This window comes from Muntiacus reevesi, chromosome 14, assembly GCF_963930625.1.
Source record: "Muntiacus reevesi chromosome 14, mMunRee1.1, whole genome shotgun sequence".
Lineage (NCBI taxonomy): Eukaryota > Metazoa > Chordata > Mammalia > Artiodactyla > Cervidae > Muntiacus > Muntiacus reevesi.
In genome coordinates this window covers 38,472,328-38,495,221 of record NC_089262.1, presented here as the reverse complement: position 1 = coordinate 38,495,221, position 22,894 = coordinate 38,472,328, and the positions used below count along the sequence as shown (strand labels likewise).

The window sequence follows — 22,894 nt, the reverse complement described above, 5'->3', positions numbered from 1 at the left end:
GTGAAAATAGCTTTTATTTTCTGGAGTATACCCTAACTTCCCACTAATAAAAATGTATGAGAAAGAATGGGAAAATGGAAAAACTAAGACAAACACTTGATCATATTTCCATCTTGTGGTACAGAAATGATGGAGAGGCATAAAACTGGATCAAAATGTGCCAAGAAAATCTGTTGGTTCTTGAAGTAGGATGTCTTTCAAATTAATTTATACTCAAGTGCAGTCACTGAACAATAAAAAAATATTGTGAAAAGAGGATATTTGTGGATCTTCTCATAATTAACCTCAGAGAATAATGAATTCTTACCAAATAAAATATTTCCATTTCATATATCATAATACAGAATTACAACTGAGAATCATCTTAGGAAGACGAACTTTTTAAGTACACCCTAGTTCTACTCACTTTGTGTTACATGGAACTTTTCTTGGATTACTAACTTCAGAGGCTTTTTCAAATATATGTTGCTTTACTTACAAAACATGTCCAAAAGCTTTACTAAAGCAGGAACTCACTCAAAGCAAATTTTTTTAAGGATTGTTTTGTTCTTTTCTCTATCCTGAAGGCTGTGGGCAATGGAAGGGAAATTTGTGTTACTTCAGAATTTAAGTGAGGTTCAAAAGCATTCTTTACACTGTCTTTCAATTGTATGCTTAGTATAATTTCTAGGTTTCACTCACAAAGACTAGAATTTTTTTCAGAAATTATATGATTCTCTAGAGAGCCATGATTACTAACAGGATTAGAGACAAATAATCCTAGGAAAGTGACTGGGACACTAGAAGGATACCAAAAACAAGATAACCCATTAGAATTCCTAGAACAAACAAGATGACAACTGTGCTGTCTGCTGACTCATGAAGTCCCCAGAAAAACCTGAATAACCGGATGTATCATGGAGTATTCATATTATAGTTTATCCTCATTTTTCATGAATTCCATATCTGCAAATTCACCTACTCACTAAAATGTACTTATAAACCCCAACATCAATAATTTTCATGCTTTTGTAGTACTTTATGGACATACAAGGAGTAGAGAGAAATTTAAGGCACCCTACCTGCACATTCTAAACTAAGGTCAACAAGACAATACTGTGTCTTCTTAATGTATTGAAGTATGAAATCACTGTCAACAAGTATGAAATCGACAACCTGAAACTAACATAAAGATATAAGTCAATTATCAGTTCAGTTCAGTTCAGTTGCTCAGTTGTGTCCAACTCTGCAACCCCATGAACTGCAGCATGGCAGGCTTCCCTGTCCATCACCAACTCCCAGGCTTGCTCAGACTCATGTTCATTGAGTTGGTGATGCCATCCAACCGTTTCATCCTCTGTCGTCCCCTTCTTCTCCTGTCTTCAACCCTTCCCAGCATCAGGGTCTTTTCAAATGAGTCAGTCCTTTGCATCAGGTGGCCAAATTATTGGAGCTTCAGCTTCAGCATCAGTCCTTCCAATGAACATTCAGGACTGATTTCCTTTATGATGGACTGATTGGATCTCCTTTCAGTCCAAGGGACTCTCAAGAGTCTTCTCCACCACACAGTTCAAAAGCATCAGTTCTTCAGCATTCAACTTTCTTTATAGTCCAACTCTCACATCCATACACAACTACTGGAAAAACCATAGCTTTCACTAGATGGACCTTTGTTGGCAAAGTAATGTCTCTGCTTTTTACTATGCTGTCTAGGTTGGCCATGGCTTTTCTTCCAAGGAGCAAGTGTTTTTTTAATTTCATGCTGTAGTGATTTCACCATCTGCAGTGATTTTGGAGCCCAAGAAAATAAAGTCTGTCACTGTTTCCATTGTTTCCTCATCTATTTGCCATGAAGTGATGGGACTGGATGCCATGATCTCAGTTTTCTGAATGCTGAGTTTTAAGCCAACTTTTTCACTCTCCTCTTTCACTTTCATCAAAAGGCTCTTTAGTTCTTCTTTGCTTTCTGCCATAAGGGTGGTGTCCCCTTCATTAAAGGGTGATGTCATCTTATAAGTTGAAGTCAATTATATTTCAACTTAAAAAATATAGACACTGGAAGAAAATGCATCAAAATGCTAATGATAGTTACCTCTCAGGTATGAAGATTATGGATGATTGCTAATTTTTACTTTATGCTTTTATGTCTATTTAGTTGCTTGCAATGAACATGTATCAGCTTGAAAAATTAGAAAGAAAACCAATGTCATTAAAAATGTTTAAATACATTTTCTAATGCTGGACCATTCTAAAATACCTGAAATAAAGCAGATAATTAACATATTTGTAAATTGGACTGCTAATATCTTAGAATTTTTTGCATTGATATTCATAAATATGTGAGGACTTTGGGATCCATATTGACCATGTTTTCTCATTATCATTATGCTGTTTTTATAAAATGAATAGAAATTTTTCCATTTTTAAGTGCTAGAGAAATTTTTTATAGATTATAACCACTATCTCTGAAGAACTGAAAGCATCCATTGTCAAACTACTTGCATCAGCACCTTTTAGAGAAACAATTTTTGACATTTTAAATTTCAATTGTTTATTGTCTTTAGATTTTTCTTTCTTAATTTAGTTTCATGTGAAAATTTTCTTTAAAAAACAATAATTTCAATTAAATTTTCCTACCATCATAATTATTTCAACCCTATCTATATTTATTTCTCCAATCTTATTCCCAACATCATTTGTATTTCTGTCTTCTCTCATTTTTAATAGTCTTAATATTTTTATGAAACAAATAATTTTTTATTGAATTATTTTTCAATTTAGCTTTTCTGTAGAACAGTTCTTTTATTTCTTCATATCATTTTCCACACATTTAACATTTTCATTAGTTTTTCTTTCACTAACTTCTTTATTTAAAGCCTTTATGACTTGTAAATCAAAGCATTATGGCATATACCTTAAACTTATACAGGCTCTATCTCAATTCTATTTTAATGAAATTGGAAGGAAAAAAAGAGGTTAGAGAATGAGAAACACATCAAAGTGGAGAGAGAGATAGGGATTTATGATAAAGAAAAGACTACTCAGGTCTCCTGGTTTAGGAATCAGAACAACTGGTCCAAAAACACAGAAATACTTCATATCTTTTCTTCTATGAACACTGTTTCAGAAAGCATACTCTAGAGTCACTATGGAGACAGAACTTGGGCTCTGCTTAATTCCCTCTGCAGGGTACAGGCCTGGCACAGAGAAAATGTAAGCCTAGAGTATCTTGTGGTGCCAGAAAGAAAGAAAGGAAGTAATCAAAAAGAAAAAATAATGAGAGCATTTGAAAGGGCAAAGAGGCCAATAAAAAGAATCTGTAATGGCAATAGTTGGAAGAAGTTGAGCATTAAAATAAACAATAGTACTGCGTTATTCCCCCCACCAAAAAAATACACATGAGATCACACTGACATAAATAAGTAAAAAGGACAACCATTCTTTTTAAAATAATTTTATTTATTTATTTTTGGCTGTGCTGAGTCTTCATTGCTTCACACGGACTTTTCTTGAATTGTAGAGGACAGGGGCTACTCTTCATTACAGTGCCCAGGCTTTTCGTTTCAGTGGCTTATCTCATTGCAGAGCAGAGGCCCTAGGGCACACAGCCTTCAGTAGTTGCAGCACATGGGCTCAATGGTTGTGGTTCCCAAGTTTCAGAGCACAGGCTTAGTGGTTGTGGCCCATGGGCCTAGTTGCTTCATAGCATGTAGGATCTTCCCAGACCAGGGACTGAAACTGTCTTCTGCATTGACAGGCAGATTCTTTACCACTGAGCCACCAGGAAGTCCACAACTATTTTTTAAAGAATAATTTCAATTAATAAATGCAGGAAGAATGAGGGAAATTGAAAATCAATGGGAGAACACTGTAATAATCATTGCTGTAGGCAAGATCCTAATGAATACTTAATATAATGAGCAGAACTTTAAGCAGAAAAGGGCACTTGCAAAATCTCAAAGAATCTCCTCCAAAATATTTAGTAACTACAAAGAAAAAAAAAAAGAGTAGACTTTACAGTGGAAAATCTGGTCCAAGTGGTAAGTGGTAATATTACTAGCAGTATATACAGACATTGTGTGCCCCCTGATATGATACATTAATGAGGACACATTACCTCTGCAGTATTCTTTCCATTAATGAATAACCCTAAATTAACCTTACAAAACATCAAACAAACACAAATTAAGGAATGTTCTAATATAGTGATCAATTACCTTCATAAGAGTCAAGACAGTAAGATACAAAGAAAGACTGAGCAACTTATCGATGATGAAAACTGGGGAAACATGGGAACTAAATGCAATATGAGATGCTGGGTTGAATCCTGGGCCAGAAGAACAGAAATAAATGAAATACCTGGTGAAATCTGAATAAATTTTATAGTTTATCTAATAGTATTGTACATGATTAATTTGTTAGCTTTGGCAAGAGTCTTATGATTAAATAAGATGTTAACATAAGGGAAAGTGGGTGAAAAGTTTCAGAAATTCTGTTTGTAATTCTGTTAATCTAACATTATCTCAAAATAAGAAAATTTAAAATCACCTTAATTTGATAAAACATACACAAAAATTTCACATACATATTCCTGATATATATCTAATAAAACACTAGTTAAATAACGAGTCTATATTCAATTAACCTTCAACATTCCAACCACTCAAAATTCTAAAATTTCTTTCATCCATAAAAACTTGTTCCTGATCTGGAATGCATGAAAACAGAATCTGTACGTAGGTCAGATTGCCATCAATATCATACACAAAGCAACCTGTAGGAATTTGGGTTCATAGAATTAGTAAAACAAAATGCTGATACTCAGGCTACTGCTTTAATTAAGCCCTTTGTCTTTGACCCAAGAGTCTCATGTCTTCTGCCAGAATTCATAAAACTGAAGCAAGTCTAATGTGCTACCTTGCAAGTAAAAATATCAGCCTCTGAAGAGTTCTTAACATGTTCAATTCTACTTTCTTGCACACAACGAACGGTAATTCAGGTACGGAAAAAACAGTCAAATGCCTAAGGCTGTTTAGCAAGTTATGTAAATAAATGAAAAAGGCCAGATGGATATGGTGACAAACTAGAGTTCACAGCTTTTTTAAGAGGCACAATTGCCATTCCAGTGATTTATTGTTGACCCAGTACTACCAGATTGTCTGATGTGTTTATAAGAAACTAAACCTCCACTTTTATATAAGTAACACTTAAGTTTCAAATGTTGATAGACTAATTTTAAAAATTCTAAAGCATGTTTGTGAATTCAGTAGAATTGATCTATAGATCAGTGCTGTCACCTTAGTCTACATGTTAGATGTCAAAAGACAGGGGCCTAGTTTCTTCTTATTATTACTGCATAAAATAATCCATTTACAAACTTTCTATACTTTCTCTCACTTCAGATCAGTTTCATATCGGTAGTGTCAGGCGAGTGTATTCTTCTTGGTTCTGTCTCATCACAACAAAGATTTGGAGTGACAGACATTAAAGACCTTGGCGTGTCACAGCTCTCGGTTCTTGGACAGACCGTTTTATAGCTCTCAGGTCTCGAATGGACCATGTTATAGCTCTTAGAAAAATCAGTGTTACAGTTCAGTGTTACAGCTCTATTTTATTTAGATGATAGCAGGAAAATCCATCCTCAAGGCATGAGGGCACATCGATCCAAAGACGTGAAGAGAAGAGTGCCCCAGCACACAGGAGAGAGAGAGAGAGAAGAGATTTGACTCTTCTTTTTATATGTTTCTCTCTCCCTAGGCCTATCCTATGTAAGTTGGGCCAGCCAGGAGTGCAGTTTTTTCTACCTGAGGTCCTCACTCCAGTCCTCGGACCTTCCTTTGTTCTACTTTCACGGGCTTTTCCCTTCCAGGTCTTTTAGCCACCGCCATTCTGGACTCCTTTTCCCTATCTAACTACCTAACAGTAGAATACACAGAGGAAGTTCTTTCACAATTTGTTCCTTAGACACCCAGACATTTTAAGCAACTTGTGGAAGACGACATGACCAGAACATATAGGACAAGAGAGAAATTCAGGAAAAAGAAATTAAACAATCAAATTCTTGGATCAGACCTGTGTTTTGCCTTCATGATCTGTCTCTGCAAAAATAAGGCCTGCAGTTTCAGGGAAAATGAAACACTGTATTTTGTTTATTGGTTATTCAATCAGATATGCACCACTGAGTCTTTAACATTGTATTTTAGCTGTTCTACATTTGCTGGCTAAAGATAAAGAAAAAGTATATTAAAATAAGATGCTGGTAAGAACATCAAAGATTGAATGAAAATTTGGGCTTCTCCATTTTGCAGTATAAAAATGCCTAACTCTAGAACTTGCTCACAATTTGGATATATGATTTTGTATTGATGCTTTTTATTTAATATGGTAATCTTCCATAACAAAAAGGAAAAATTAAGATTATCATAAAAACTACTCCATACTCAATCTGTTGGACTTGAAGATATGGTATCATTCAAGTATTACTTATTTCAAAAGCTTTAAACCCAAAAGCAATGTTTACAAAGAAATAACAAGTATGTGGAAAGACACGGGACATACAGAATTTAAAATAAATTCTATCTTACTGAGATAATTCCTACCCAAGGAAACTGAATTTTGCATTTTAAAAAGATTCCTACAATGTAAGTTACTGGGTAATTCAGTGGGCCAAACAAGCTTCTTTTTTATTGGACAAATGAATTCTCCCTCCAAACACAGATCCACTATGATACTACAAGAAATACTCTCTCCACCTCTTCCTACCTGCCTTGTCTTCCATCAGAACTCAACTCACTTGTCATTGTCACAAGAGTCTTGTATTACTTCCTTCCACTGCCAAATTACTTTTCCTCTATCACACTTTTTATAACTCTCACCACAGTTGTGGTTATTAGAATACTGCCCTTATTCAATGGAACTGAAATACCTAAGAAGATAGGATCCATTTCTGTCTTTATTTTCCACTGGATCCTCAATTTCAAGTAGAATTTATTTACACATGGCAGACAGTCAAGTTAAATATATGAATAAAATAGGTCCAAACTCTAACATGCTAGTCCTAAGTCTCTCACTGTCAACTGATGTCAGCCAAGTCACTTTACTTTCATCACCTGAAAAAAGAAGAGTAACATAATAGGGTTGTTTGATTAATATAAAAATTTTAAACTGAAGAGGACAATTGCTACCTTTTTACCTTTAGGATTATATTTAAATTATTTTGCTTTGGATGAATATTTTAAAATAACCCTAATGCATTTAGTTCTGAATAACTATGGACAGAGGTTAATGACATTGTACAGGAGACAGTGATCAAAACCATCCCCCAACAAACAAATGCAAAAAGGCAAAATGGTTATCTAAGGAGGCCTTACAAATAGCTGAGAAAAGAAGAGAAGTTAAAGGCAAAGGAAAAGGAAATACACACCCATTTGAAGGCAGAGTTCCAAAGAATAACAAGGAGAGATAAGAAAGCCTTCCTCAGTTATCAATGCAAAGAAATAGAGGAAAACCATAGAATAGGAAAGATGAGAGATCTCTTCAAGAAGATTAGAGATACCAAGAGAACATTTCATGTAAAGATGGCCACAATAAAGGACAGAAATGGTATGGACATAACAGAAGCAGAAGATATTAAGAAAAAGTGGCAAAAATACACAGAAGAACTATACAAAAAAGATCCTAATGACCTAGACAGCCACTATGGTGTGATCACTCATGTAGAGCCAGACATCCTGGAGTCTTAAGTCAAGTGGGCCTTAGGAAGTATCACTAAGAACAAAGCTAGTGGAGGTGGTAGAATTCCAGTTGAGCTATTTCAAATCCTAAAAGATGATGCTGTTAAAGTGCTGTACTCAGTATGACAGCAAATTTGGAAAACTCAGCAGTGGCCACAGGACTGGAAAAGGGCAATTTTCATTTCAATCCTAAACAAAGGCAATGCCAAACAATGCTCAAACTACCACCCAATTGCACTCATCTCACACGCTAGCAAAATTCTCCAAGTGAAGCTTCAACAGTATGTGAACTGAGAACTTCCAGATGTTCAAGCTGGGTTTAGAAAAGGTAGAGGAACCAGAGATCAAATTGCCAACATCCACTGGATCATCGAAAAAGCAAGAGCATTCCAGAAAAACATCTACTTCTGCTTTATTGACTATGCCAAAACCTTGAATGTGTGGATCACAATAAACTGTGCAAAATTCTGAAAGAGATGGGAATACCAGATCACCTTATCAGCCTCCTAAGAAACCTCTATACAGCTCAAGAAGCAACAGTTAGAACTGGACATGAAACAACAGACTGGTTCCAAATTGGAAAAGGAGTACATCAAGGCTGTGTATTGTCACTCTGCTTATTTAACTTATATGCAGAGTACATAATGCAAAATGTCAGGCTGGATGAAGCACAAGCTGGAATCAAGACTGCCAGGAGACAGATCAATAACCTCAGATATGCAGATGACACCACCCGAATGGCAGAAAGCAAGGAGGAACTGAAGAGCCTCTTGATGAAAGTGAAAAGAGAAGAGTGAAAAAGCTGGCATAAAACTCAACATTCAAAAAACTAAGGTCATGGCATCTGGCTCCATCACTTCATGGCAATTAGATGGGGATACAATGGAAACACTGACAGACTTTATTTTTCTGGGCTCCAAAATCACTGCAGATGGTTTCTGCAGCCATGAAATTAAATAATGCTTGCTCCTTGGAAGAATAGCTATGACCAAACTAGACAGCATATTAAAAAGCAGAGATATTTCTTTGCCAACAAAGATTAATCTAGTCAAAGCTATGGTTTTTCCAATAGTCATGAATAGATATGAGAGTTGGACCATAAAGAAAGCTGAGTGCTGAAGAAGTGATGCTTTTGAGCTGTGGTGTTGGAGAAGACTCTGGAGAGTCCCTTGGACTTCAAGGAGATCCAATCAGTCCATCATAAAGGAAATCAGTCCTGAATATTCATTGGAAGGACTGATGCTAAAGCTGAAGATCCAATACTTTGGCCACCTGATAAGAAGAGCTGACTCATTTGAAAAGACCCTGATGCTGGGAAAGATTGAAGGCAGGAGAAGAAGGGAATGACAGAGGATGAGATGGTTGGATGGCATCACCAACTTGATGAACCAAAGTTTGAGCAAGCTCCCAGAGTTGGTGATGGACAGGGAACATTGGAATGCTGCAGTCCATGGGGTAGCAAAGACTCAGAATGATTGTGTGACTGAACTGAAATTAAAGCATTTAGAGGGATTATATGTAACTAGTGAAAATACAATCCTATACATTTATAAACTGAACAATTCAATAGATTTTAGTATATTCAAGATTTGCGCACTGCCATGTTTTTAAACTACCTTTATCACTAAATTCCATTTCGTCTGATATTAACATAACCACCACACTTTTCTTATGGTTTTATTTTGCATGATAATTTTTTTCCTTCCTTTTACTTCAATCTATTTGTATATTTGAATATAAAGTTTTTCTCCTATTAATAGAATATAATTGGATCTCAATCAAATAAAATTGTTCTTATTTATACAAATGTTTTTTATTTTAATGTTTGAGATCAATCTAATCCAAAGTGAGTTCTTCTTTTAGAGATATCTGGAATAATAACATTAATTGTATCAACATTTAAATTATAGAGGTACCAGAAAGAGAAGACAGAGAAGAGAATCAAAAATATGCTTCATGAAATGGTGGCTGAAAATGCTTTCAATCTGGAAAAGGAAATAGGCATCCAAGTTCAGGAAGCACAGATGGCCCGAAACAAGATGAGCCCAAGGCATTTAGTTAAAATGGCAAACATTAAAACTAAGTGAATTCTATATGCTGCAAGAGAAAAAGTCATATTAAAGGGAATTTTCATAAGGCTATCTTTTCTGCATCAACTCTGTAGGTCAGAATTGAGTCTATGGTATATGCAAAGTGGTGAAAGGGTAAAAACCTGTAATCTAGGATGCTCTATCCAGAAAGATCATCACTTAGAAAAGAAGGAGAGGTAAAGGATTTCTCAGACAAGCAAAAACTAAACGAGTTTATCAATACTAAATCTACTCTGAAATAAATGTTAAAGGATATTGTTTAAATGGACCAAAAAAAAAGTAAAGATCTACAGGAAAGGAAAACTCCCAGTAAGAAAGGCAAACATATAATAAGGACAGAGGTTAAACCACTTAAATAAGCTACTGGAAAGAATAAAAGTAAAAAAAAATTGTACAAGCACCTGCAATTAGCATAAACAGTTAAGAAATAAGCATGAAGATGCAAAATATGAAATAAAAGCCCAAAATGTAGGGAGCAGAGTAAAAACCGTTAACCTTTTAGAAAATATCTGAGCTTAAATGAGAATCAATTTAAAACAAAAATATATACAGGTCAGCATATGTGAGTGCCATGGTAAGCACAAATCAAAAACCACCAAAGAAAAGCATAAAACCATAAGGGAAGAAACAAAAATAACAAAGAACTTCAAATACAACTGGAAAATAAGTAACAAAATGGCAGAAAGTACATACTTATCAGTAATTACTTTAAATGCTCCAATCAAAAGACATAAGATGGTTGATTGGATAAAATACAAGACCCATCTACAGGCTGCTTACAGCAGACTCATTTCAGAGCTAAAGACACACAGAGACTGAAACTGAGGGGATGGAAAAAGACATTTCATGCAAAAGGAAATGACGAGAAAGTGAAAGTTGCAATGCTCATATCAGAAAAAGTAGACTCTAAAACAAGGGTTACAACAAAAGAAAAGAAGGGCATTATGTAATGATAAAGGGATCAATACAATAGGAGGATATTATACTCATTAACAAATGCACACAACACAGGGCCACCAAAATATATTAAAAAAATATTAACAAATGTGAAGGGAGCAATTGGAAATAACACAGTAACAGTGAAGGACTTTAACACTCTACTTACATCAATGAACAGATTATCTGGCAGAAAATCAATAAGGCAACTGTGGTCTTAAATGACACAATAGACCAGTTGGACTTAATGGATATCTATAGGACATTCCATTCAAAAACAGTATAATTCCTTACAAATGCATCTGAAACACTCTCCAGGATAGATTATATTACAGGCCACAGACAAGTCTCAACAAACTTAAAAGATAGAAATTACATTCTGTATTGTCCATCTACAGAAGTATACAACTAAAATCAATTACAGAAAGAAAAATGAAAAAAGAACAAACACATGGAGACTAAACAATATGATACTAAGAAAACAATGTGTCAATAAAGAAATCAAAGAGTAAATCAGAAAAAAAGTGACACAAATGAAAATGAAAACAGAATTTTTAAAAAATTTATGGGATACAGCAAAAGCAGTTATACAGGGAATTTTATAACAACATGTGTCTTTCTCAAGAAAACAGAATAATCTTAAGTAGACAACATAATCTATCATCTAAAGGAAGAAGAAAAAGAAGAACAAAGACTCAGTAGAAGGAAGGAAAAAACAAAGATCAATGAGGAAGTAAGTACAGGTGAAAATGACAATAGAAAATATCAGTGAAACCAAGTACTGATTTTTTGAAAACAAGATTGATCGACATTTATCCAGGCTTACCAAAAGAAAAGAGAGAGGACCCAAATAAACAAAATTACAAAATTACAAATTACAAATTACGAAAAAAACCCAAACCACCACAGAGTTACACACACACACACACAAGTTGTAAGAGAATGCTACAGTTATGTACAAACAACCTGGACAACCTGGAAGAAATGAACAAGTTTCTAGAAACAAACAACCTGCCAAGACTGAATCAAGAAGAAACAGACAATTCAAACAGACCAATTACTGGTAGTGAAATTTTATTTGTAAAAATAATTTTTTAAAAAACAAAATTCACAGGAAACAAAAGCCGAGGACCAAACAGCTTCAAAGGAGTATTCTACCAAACATATAAAGGAGAGCTAATACCTATTCTTCTAAAACTATTCCAAAGAAAATGAAGAGGACAAAATACTCCTAAATTTATAATATGAAACCACCATTATCCTGATACTAAAACTAGACAAAGATACTACAAAGAAAGAAAATTACAGGCCAATACGTTTGATTAATATAGATGCAAAAATTCTCAACAAAATATCAGTAAATTATATACAACAATATATATAAAGGATCATATACCATATTCAAGTGGGATTTATTCCAAGAATAAAACAATATGGTTCAATATCCATAAATCAATGTGATATACCATAGTAACAAAGGAAAAAAAAAATCACACAATCATTTTAAGAGATGTAAAAAGTGAATTTGACAAAATAAAACACTACTCATGATAAAAAAAAAACTCTCATCAAAGTTGGTAAAAGGGAATATATTCAAAATAATAAAGGCTATTTATGACAAACCCATAGCTAACAACATATTTAGTGGAGGAAAAGATGAAAGTCTTTTCTCCTAATTCATGAATAAGACAAAGATCCTCACTCTCATCACTACCATTTAACATATTATTGGAAGTTCTAGCCACAGGAATAAGATAAGAAAAAGAAATTAAAGGCATCCAAATTGGAAGGGAAAATCTAAAACTGTTACTATTTGCAGGTTACATGATATTATATATAGAAAACTCTGAAGTCTTTACCAAAGAATGTAGAACTAATAAATTAATTCATTAAAGTTGTAGGATACAAGATTAATATACAAAAATCTGTTGCTTTTTATACATTAATAATGAACAAGCAGAAAGAGAAATCAAGAAAATAATCAGGTTTAAAATCACATCAAAAAAACAAAATACCTAGGAATAAACTTAACCAAAGAGGTGAAAAACCTATACTCTGAAAAACCAAGTGATCAAGAAAATTGAAGATGATATAAAGAAATGGGAAAATATCCCATACTCCTGGTTTGGAAGAATTAATATTGTTAAAATTCTTTTTACTACCTAAAGCAATCTGTAGATTTAAAGCAATCTTTATCAAAATGACCATGATAAGTTTCACAAAATTAGAACAAATAATGCTAAAATTTATATGGAACCATAAAAGACCTTGAATTGCCAACACAATCTTGAGGAAAAAAAGAACAAAGTTGAAGGTATCACTCTCCCTGATTTCAGACTTCAAAGCTGCAGTAATCAAAACAGTATGGTACTGGCACAAAAATGGACACATAGATCAATGGAGCAGAATAGACAGCCCAGAAATAAACCCACACACTTGCCTTATTGAACTTATATGCAGAGTATATCATGAGAAACACTGGGCTAGATGAAGCAAAAGCTGGAATCAAGATTGCCAGGAGAAATATCAATAATCTCAGATATGCAGATGACACCACCCTTATGGCAGAAAGTGAAGAGGAACTAGAAAGCCTCTTGATGAAAGTGAAAGAGGAGAGTGAAAAAATTGGCTTAAAGCTCAACATTCAGAAAACTAAGATCATGACATCTGGTCCCATCAGTTCATGGGAAATAGATGGGGAGACAGTGGAAACAATGTCAGACTTTATTTTGGGGGACTCCAAAATCACTGCAGATGGTGATTGCAGCCATGAAATTAAAAGACGCTTACTCCTTGGTAGGTAAGTTATGACCAACCTAGAGAGCATATTAAAAAGCAGAGACATTACTTTGTCAACAAAGGTTCATCTAGTCAAGACTATGGTTTTTCCAGTATTCATACATGGATGTGAGAGTTGGACTGTGAAGAAAGCGGAGCACCGAAGAATTGATGCTTTTGAACTGTGGTGTTGGATAAGACTCTTGAGAGTCCCTTGAACTGCAGGGAGATCCAACCAGTCCATCCTAAAGCAGATCAGTCCTGGGTGCTCATTGGATGGACTGATGCTGAAGCTGAAACTCCAATAGTTTGGCCACCTCATGCAAAGAGTTGACTCATTTAAAAACCCTGATGCTGGGAGGGATTGGGGGCAGGAGGAGAAGGGGATGACAGAGGATGAGATGGCTAGAAGGCATCACTGACTCGATGGACATGTGTTTGAGTAAACTCCGGGAGTTTGTGATGGATAGGGAGGCCTGGCGTGTTATGATTCATGGGGTCGCAGAGAGTTGGACACGACTGAGGGACTGAACTGAACTTGCAGTCAATTAATCCACAGCAAAGGAGACAATATTATACACTGGAGAAAAGACAGTCTCTTCAATAATGGTCCTCGGAAAACTGGACAGCTACATGTATAAGAATGATATTAGAGTATTTTCTCACATCATACACTAGATAAACTCAAAATGAATTAAAGACCTAAATGTAAGATCTGAAATCATAACACCCCTAGAAGAGAACATAGGAAAAACAGTCTCTGACATAAATTGTAACAATATTTTTGGGGTCTGTCATCTAAGGCAAAAGAAAGAAATATAAAAATAAACAGGATGTAGTTAAATTTAATAGCTTTTACACAGCAAAGGAAACCATTAACAAAATAAAAAGACAACCATCTAAATCAGAAAGAAAAGTTTAAATAATTTGATTGACAAGCAAAATATATAAATAGCTCATACAGAACCTCAAAAAAAATATCCAAATACAGCAGAAGGCCTGAAAACATGTTTCTGCAAAGGAGATATGTAAAAGACCAATAGACACATGAAAAGATGCTCAACATCAGTAATCATCAGGAAAATGCAAATCAAAGCCACGATGAGTATCATCTCACTTGTCAGAATGGCTATTATCAAAAAGTCTACAAATAAAAAATGTCAGTGAGAATGTGGGAAAAAGGTAATTGTTGGTGGGAAGGTAAACTGTTGCAACCACTATGAAAAACTGTATGGAGATTCCTCAGAAATTGAAAATAGAACTACCATATGATCCAGTAATTCCACTGCAGAGTATATTCCAAAAAAAGAAAACAGTAATTCTAAAACATACACATAACCCAATGCTCATAGTAGCACTATTTATAATAGCCAAAACACAAAAGTAACCAAAGTAATTATTTTGTAATAACTTTTAATGGAGTATAATGTATAAAAAATACTGAATCACTATGCTCTATATCTGAAACTAATGTAATATTATAAATAAAATATGCTTCCATAAAAATTTATTTTACAGTATCTAAGCTTCTGCCTCTATCACATGAATGGAGGCTATGAGGAAGAAGGAAGCATATCTCTTGGTGGCACTGTCTATGAACTTAGCCTCTCCAGCAGGCTGGAGGATGCATTAAGAAATGCTGTTGCCCTGCCTTGGCTTACCTTGCCTTGCCCTTCCCAGGAATATATTGTAGTCCTCAAAAGGGAGTTTGAAGGAAAGGGAGCCCTGTGATCTTGGCCACCTTCACTCAAAGCAGAGTTTCCTCACATAGGCTCAGAGAAAACGCATTATGCATCAAGTGCCAGAAATGTAGTATACTGAGTTTTAGTAGATTTTCTTGAATAAATGTCAGTTCATTTGCTGTATGTCCATAGAACCATTTCCAGAAAACTTAATTGGTTGTATTTTTAATAAGTTTTTAGTAAGTCCATGAACTCCTCACATTACCGTTACATAAATACTACTTACTATCAATTTTTCTATAACCCACATTATCTGTGCTTCTCCTTGTCACTGCCTTTATACCGTCAGTACAGAATGTTTATAGCTTAAATACTGAGAGTTTTATTCTCTTCACATTGGTTTCGGTGCAAATTTCATGCCATGCAAATTTGAAAGACAGTAGCCAGACATTAATATTTCAGGTAATTGGTATTGATTACACTTTTGTGGAAATTTGGCAACCCACTCCAGTTTTTTTTGCTGGAGAATCCCATAGACAAAGGAGCCTGGTGGGCTACAGTCCATTGGGTTGCAAAGAGTTGGACAGAACTGAAGCAACTGAGTATGCACGCATTTAACATTTAAACTGTAGTAAAATCAGTTTTAGGTTTAACAGGTTTCTCTCACCCCACAGCCTGTCCTTGTTATACATATGACTTATTTCTAGTTGTTTTTTAAAACTCTGCATTTTCGTTACATATTTAAATATTTTACAGAAATTTCTGATAATAGTAAGCTCTTCCACTTATGAAGAAGGTAAGAAATCTATTTTTGTATTTGTTTTGTTTCCAGTTAAATTGTAGTTTTAGAGTGAGTGACCTCAGAATTACTTTGCAAAATTTTGCTGCATAAAATACACTGAGGAATTTTTTAAATCAACAAAATGGACCCCACACAAGTGAAAGTCACCTACCAATGTAACTTTTTACCTCTGACATTTGCAGGGTACTTTTTTTTTAATGGAAGATTCCTTCAGCCACTATTTGGTGGCTTGGCTAGCTTGGGGTTGTTTATTATCTACTGTTTTTGTCTTGCTTTGGCATAGTGATTTCATTCCTTCCATTGCTGTCAGTCTGATCAACACTAACTGAAGAATCAATTTACCTTGACTGAGCTCCTTAACCTCAATTTTAAATTGCAATTTAGCCACATTCAATTTTAAATTTTCAATATTCCTGTTTTTTAACTAGTTGTCTATAAATTTGGGGGTATTTTATCTCACTTAATTAAAATATAACATGCATACACACAAAAAAACTTAAAAGTCAAAGAATGAGCAAAAGACTTATAGGAATCTCACAAGGGAAAAATACACAACTGAAAATATGATCATGTGAGGAAGCTCAACATCATTAGTCAGAAAGATATGAAGTTAAAACCAGAATGAAATACCACTATACACCATCAGAAATGAAATGAAGTGCAAGTCGCTCAGTCTTGTCTGACTCTTTGTGACCCCATGGACTATACATTCCATGGAATTCTCCAGGCCAGAATACTGGATTGGGTAGCCTTTTCCTTCTCCAGAGGATCTTCCCAACTCAACACTCTATATGTCTCCTGCATTGCAGGTGGATTCTTTATCAACTGAGCCACAAGGGAAGCCCAAGAATACTGGAGTGGGAAACCTATCCCTCCTCCAGCAGATCTTCCCAACACAGAAATTGAATCGCCCTCAGAAATGGCTAAAATCAGAAAGATTGACACCATAAAATGCTGGTTAGAATGTGAAATCATCAAAATTTTTGTCTATTATTGGTGGGAGTATAAAATTAATTTTGACACATTTACTTAAAAATATCAACATAAAAAAAATCAACATACATTATTTTGCACAAATTCTGTACCAAATATCATCCTAGTCATTGATAATACACAGTTGAAAAGTTGGCTTCAGGGTAGTACAGGAGAGACTTGAACACACAACAACAAGAGTAATAAATTCTTTGATGTACTAAGTGTGGGATATTCTACAAGTTATCTTTTGGGAAAAATGTTTAAAACTTGGTTCTAACTATCCCTCAAATTTTTGATAGAATTTATAAGTGAAGCTATCTTAGGTTTGGAGTTTTCTTTCTGTGGGAAGATTTTTAATTTTAGGGTTAATTTCTTTTAAAATATAGGGCTACACAGATGTTTCTTTATATTGCTGTCAGCTCTGGTTATTGTGTCTTTTAAGGAATTTATGCATTCATCTAAATTAGTAAATATATTGATATAAAAGTATTCATAATGTTTCTTATTAACTTCTTATTTTAGTAGACTATACAACAATGTCTCCTATTTCTGATATAGTAGTTTCAGTTTCCTTTTTATCTAGATCAGTCTAGTTAGGAGTTTTCTAAAGATTTATTCTTTGATAAATCAGTTGTAGAAGTATGCTACTTAATTTCCAAATATTTCCAAATTCTTCATGTCTTTTGCTATTAATTTTCAACAATATAATTGCTGTCAGAGGACACACTCTATATGATTCCAATTCTCAAAATTTGGACACAGTGGTAATGCTTCATATACATGAAAAATATATATTCTGTAGTTGTGAAGCCATAGTGTACCACAGTGATTGGTTTGAGTATATTAATGGTGCTATTCAAGTCTTTTTATAATTCTGTCTACTTCTCCATCAATTTCTTAAAAGAAGAAGGTGGAAATATCCAGTTGTAACTTTTCTGTTTATTTCTTCAGTTTTGTCTTCCCGTTCTGTATTTTGAAGCCCTCTTATTAAGTAAATATACATTTAGGGTTATTATATCTTTTGGATGAATTAATATAGTCAGTTCCACTTTTTTATGATTAATGCTTTCATGAAAGCGAAAGCACTCAATTGTGTCCAACTCTTTGGGACCCCATGGATTTTACAGTCCATGGAATTCTCCAGGCCAGAATATTGGAGTGGGTGGCCATTTCCTTCTCCAAGGGGCCTTCCCAACCCAGGGATTGAACCCAGGTCTCCCACAATGCAGGCAGATTTTTTTATCAACTGAGTCACCAGAGAAGCCCAAGAATAGTGGAGTGGGTAGCCTATCCTTTCTCCAGGGGATCTTCCTGACCCAGGAATCAAACTGGGGTCTCCTGCATTACAGGTGGATTCTTTACCAGCTGAGCTACAAGGAAAGCCTGAGTGTTTTCATGTATATGTTTTTCTATCCTTTACTTTTAACCCAGGTTTTATATGTAATATGCTTCTCTTATAAACAGAAAATGATTAGGCTTCATTTCTTTCCCCAAATCAAAAATCTTTTAGTAATGACTAGATTATTAACATTTAAGGTAGTAGTCTATATTAATACTATCCTGCAATTTGATTTTTATTGTTCCATCTTTTCTTTCTTTCCTGTCTTTAAATTATTTGAATAATTTTTGTAATCTATTTAATGTTCTCTCTTGGCTTTTATCCTATCCTGTTTTTTCTTTAGTGGTTGTGTTGAAATGCATAATATGCATCTTAAATTTCCGTAATCATATCATTCTAAATGCAAATTTTATATTTCAATTTATAACCTTCTAATGCTTTGTAGTAAGATTTTTTATACTCTTTCTCCTACATATAAGTCCTCTAATACATTATTATTTTTTTGCATTAAAGTCAATTATCTTTTAAAGAAAGTGTTTAGTTGCTAAGTTGTCTCCAACTCTTCTGCGACTCCCTGGACTGTAGCCGGCCAGGTTCTTCTCTCCGTGGGATTCTCCAGGCCAGAATACTGGAGTGAGTTGCCATTTCCTTCTGCAAGGGGTCTTGCTAACCCAGGGATAGAACCTGTTTCTGTATCGTTTCCTGCATTGGCAGGTGGATTCTTTATCACTGAGCCATCAGGGAAGCCTTTCAAAGAAATTAGTAACAAGAAAGAAGAATTTATTGTCTTCATATTAACTATTTCTGGAATCCTTTATTTCTTCTTCTAATACAAATTTTTATCTGATATCATTTTTTTCTGCCAGAAGAGCTTCCTTTAACACTTCTTTCAGCGCAGGCCTATAAGAAACAAATTCTTGGAGGTTTTGCATGTGTGACTATATTCTTATTTCACTCTAGTGTTCAAAAACTATTTTTACAGAATATATAATTCTAGGCTGACTTTTTTTGGTTAGGACTTTGAAAAGCCACTGTTGTCTTCTGTGTTGCATATTTCCTGATGAGATGTCAGTGATTGTCTTTAACGTCTTCTATGTGCAGTTCATCTTATTTCTCTGCTTTTAAGATTTTGCCACTGAGTCCTAGCAATTTTATTACAATGGTTCTTGTATTTTGCTTTGTGTAAATGCTGCTTAGGGTTTTCTGAGCTTCTTTGATCAATGAGTTTATAGTTTTCACCAAATATGCAAATCATTTAACTATTATTTCTTGAAAAATTTTCAGTGTATCTCATTTTCTGTTTCTGCAATTATACATATGATAAATGCATCAACATTGTCCGTGAGTCACTCAGGCTTTAAAATTTTTTCAGACTTTTCCTATCATTCAATTTAAATAGTTTCTATTGCCCATCTGCATGTTAAGCATTTTATTCTGCAGTGTTTAATCAAGTGAAAATTTCAATTAAGATATTGTATTTTAAGTTCTAGAATTACCAGCTGATATGTTATATATATACATATATGTGTGTGTACACACACACACATTCCAATTCTCTGTTGAGATTTCCTATTTGTTTTCTCATTTTCTTATTTTTCCTAAAAGCCTTGAAGAATTTTATAACTTTTCTAAAGCCTTATCTTTTCTTCTTATTCTATCATCTCTCATTATATCTGAATCTATCTTTATTGAATGGTTTTAATCCTGATCAGAAGTCATAATTATTTTTGCATATGTTTAATTACTTTTAAGTAGTCTATTTGATATCATGGATTACACATTATTGAGCATCTGGACATTTTGTATTCCTTAATAAAGTACTGAATTTTGTTGAAATGTTGCAGAAACCATTACTTGAGAAACCAAGCACCACACTTGGAGAGTTGGAGAACTCAGCTTTATTACGCTGGTGGGCCCAGAGGAGTTAACACTCCAAGCTCTGAGCCTCGAACAAAGGGATTACAGAGTTTTTATAGACAGACTGTAGTGGGCAACATTAGCTGTTAACGGGCTGGTTTAAACTAAGGGGTTTTGTAAGTGCAGGAACAGCAGTCAAGACGGGGAGGAGGGATGTCTGACCTTTACACAGACAGGCATAATTAAGCAAGTTTGCAGGGGCCAGGTGATTCCAAAGAGCAGGACAAGGGTGAGTGAGATAAACTCCAGTTCTTAGTATTGCAAGTCCCCAGTTTCTGAGACTACATGGCCAACGTGATCTAGACTTTGCAAGGGGCAAGCTGAGTTACAGAGGCAGAAGGAGAAGGTTATGTAAAATTTTAACTTTTCCTCTTCCCCAAGAGGCTATTAATTTACTTGCACATCAGTCTGATACTTTCAAGGTTGCACTTGAACTTTCTTAGTGAAGTCAAGTATAGATTTTACTTTAGAGCTATGTTAGCTTTACTCTTTATGTACGGTGTTTCAGCAGATGCTACTAAATGCTGAGAGTTTTTAATGATGACTTTTTGGTCAGAGTAAAGTCTGGTTTGAACTTGATCATCCAGCCTTGTGTGAGCTCCATAAATTGTTTTTTTTTTACTACTAACCTCATGGTTCTTTCCTCCAAATAATTGGCTTTTGCCTGGCTTTGTGGGGTCTCACTCTATACACACACAGCTAGGTACTCAGTCAAAGACTCAATAGATTGCCTGATCCAATTCTGGAGCTTCCTCTTAGCAGGCTCTTTTATTCCCAGTACCCTACTCTGCAAGTTCTAATGTCTTTGTGTCCTGGCATTCTGAGCTCTCTCAGAGAGAGTACTAGGCTCTGTTTGAGACCCATTCCCAGGAAGACCCTCCAGACAAAAAATCCAGGGATCATAGTGCTCAGCCCCTTTGTTTCCATTCTCAGAGATTTCAGTCCTTCACTGCATATTGCTCACTATCTTAAAAATAGTTAAAGATTCTGTCTCGTTTTCTAGTCATGGATAAAAAGGTATTGTCAGGTACTCCCTTAGGCCCAAAGCAGAAGTCCCTTAAATTGTGTTTTTAAAGGAATACAGGACGTAGACCATCCATGCAGGACCTGGTGAACCAGATCAGAAGTCTAGATTTCATTATGAACCACAGAAGATTTTCAGGTAGAGAAGAAACATGAAATGACCCACATGTTCTAAATATAACTTGTAAATAAAGAATGGATTGTAGATAAGAATAGGAGCAAGTACATCATTTAGAAGACTATTTCAATATTCCAGATAATATATTATAGAGGCTGAGATTTCCTAACAGTAGTAATAATGAAGAGAAGTAATGGTAGACAAGAAATATTTGGTGATAGTTGGTAATAGTTTGAATAGGAATTTAAAAAAAAAACAAGAATGGCTCCCAGGTTTTTCATGACCAACTAAATGAAAAGTGGTATCATGGACCACAGCATTTTATGTATGTTTCTTTATAAAATAAAGACTTTTGTGAACAGTCATATTACTTTGCTAGGGCTTCAGTAACAAAGTACCAGACTGGGTGACTTAAACACCAGAAATGTATTCTCTCACAGTTCTGGAGGCAAGAAGTATAAAATCAAGGTGTCACAAGGTTAGTCCTTTCTAAGAGCTATGAGAAAAGGTACCATTCCAGGCCTCTCTCCTTGGCCTATAGATGGTCAACTTCTTGTGCTGTGCTTAGTCACTCACTCATGTCCAGCTCTTTGTGACCCCAGGAATGTAACCCACCAGGCTCCTCTGTCCATGAGGATTCTCCAGGCAAGAATACTGGAGTGGGTTGCCATGCCCTCCTCCAGGGGATCTTCCCAACCCAGGGATTGAACCCAGGTCTCCAGCATTACATGTGGATTCCTTACCAGCTGAGCCACCAGGGAAGCCCAAGACTACTGGAGTGGGTAGCCTTATCCCTTCTCCAGGGAATCTTCCTGACCCAGGAATTGAACTAGGATCTCCTGCATTACAGGTGGATTCTTTACCAATGGAGCTACCAGGGAAGCCCCATCCTCTCCTTATGTCTCTTCAATTATCTTTCTGAATGTCTGTGTCCAAACTTCACCTGTGTCTAAGAATGCCAGTCATATTGGATTAGGGCCACCTCTCATGACCTCATTTAAACTGGAATTACCACTGTAAAGATCCTATCTCCAAATAAAGTCACCGTCTGAGGTACTGAAGGTTAGGACTTCAAATATGAATTTAAGGAGACACAATTGCAACCCCATGGACTGACTGTAGCCCGCAAGTCTCCTCTGTCCATGGAATTCTCCAGGCAAGAATACTGAAGTGGGTTGCCATTTCCTTCACCAGGGGATTTTCCCAACCCAGGGATTGAACCCAGGTCTCCAGCACTGCAGGGGATTCTTTACCATCTGAGCCACCAGGGAAGCCCAATTTAACCCATAATGATAGAAAAGTCTGAAAGAAAAGTAAAGAACCAAGGTTAAAATTTCTCTAGTAAATTGCACATTTATAAAATCTTCAAACATATGCACAGAGATGGTAATACAAATTTTATTCTATTCTTCAGTAGACACAGTAAAATATATGCATTATTATTCACCAAAATGTTAAAAATTTTATAGATGATTTGGTATATGATTATGTGATGTTTCTAGTGTTCTGTATATGTGTGTGT

General features: G+C 35.1%; 1 long non-coding RNA gene across 1 annotated transcript in view; it reads right to left on the bottom strand.

Annotated features, from left to right (window-relative positions):
* Positions 1 to 3,628: 3,628 nt before the first annotated feature.
* LOC136146749 (uncharacterized) overlaps positions 3,629 to 22,894 on the bottom strand; it is a 226,001-nt gene continuing 206,735 nt past the window's right edge. The window contains exon 5 of the long non-coding RNA XR_010659040.1: positions 3,629 to 3,774. This is a non-coding gene — a long non-coding RNA (uncharacterized lncRNA). The remainder of the gene's footprint in view (positions 3,775 to 22,894) is intronic.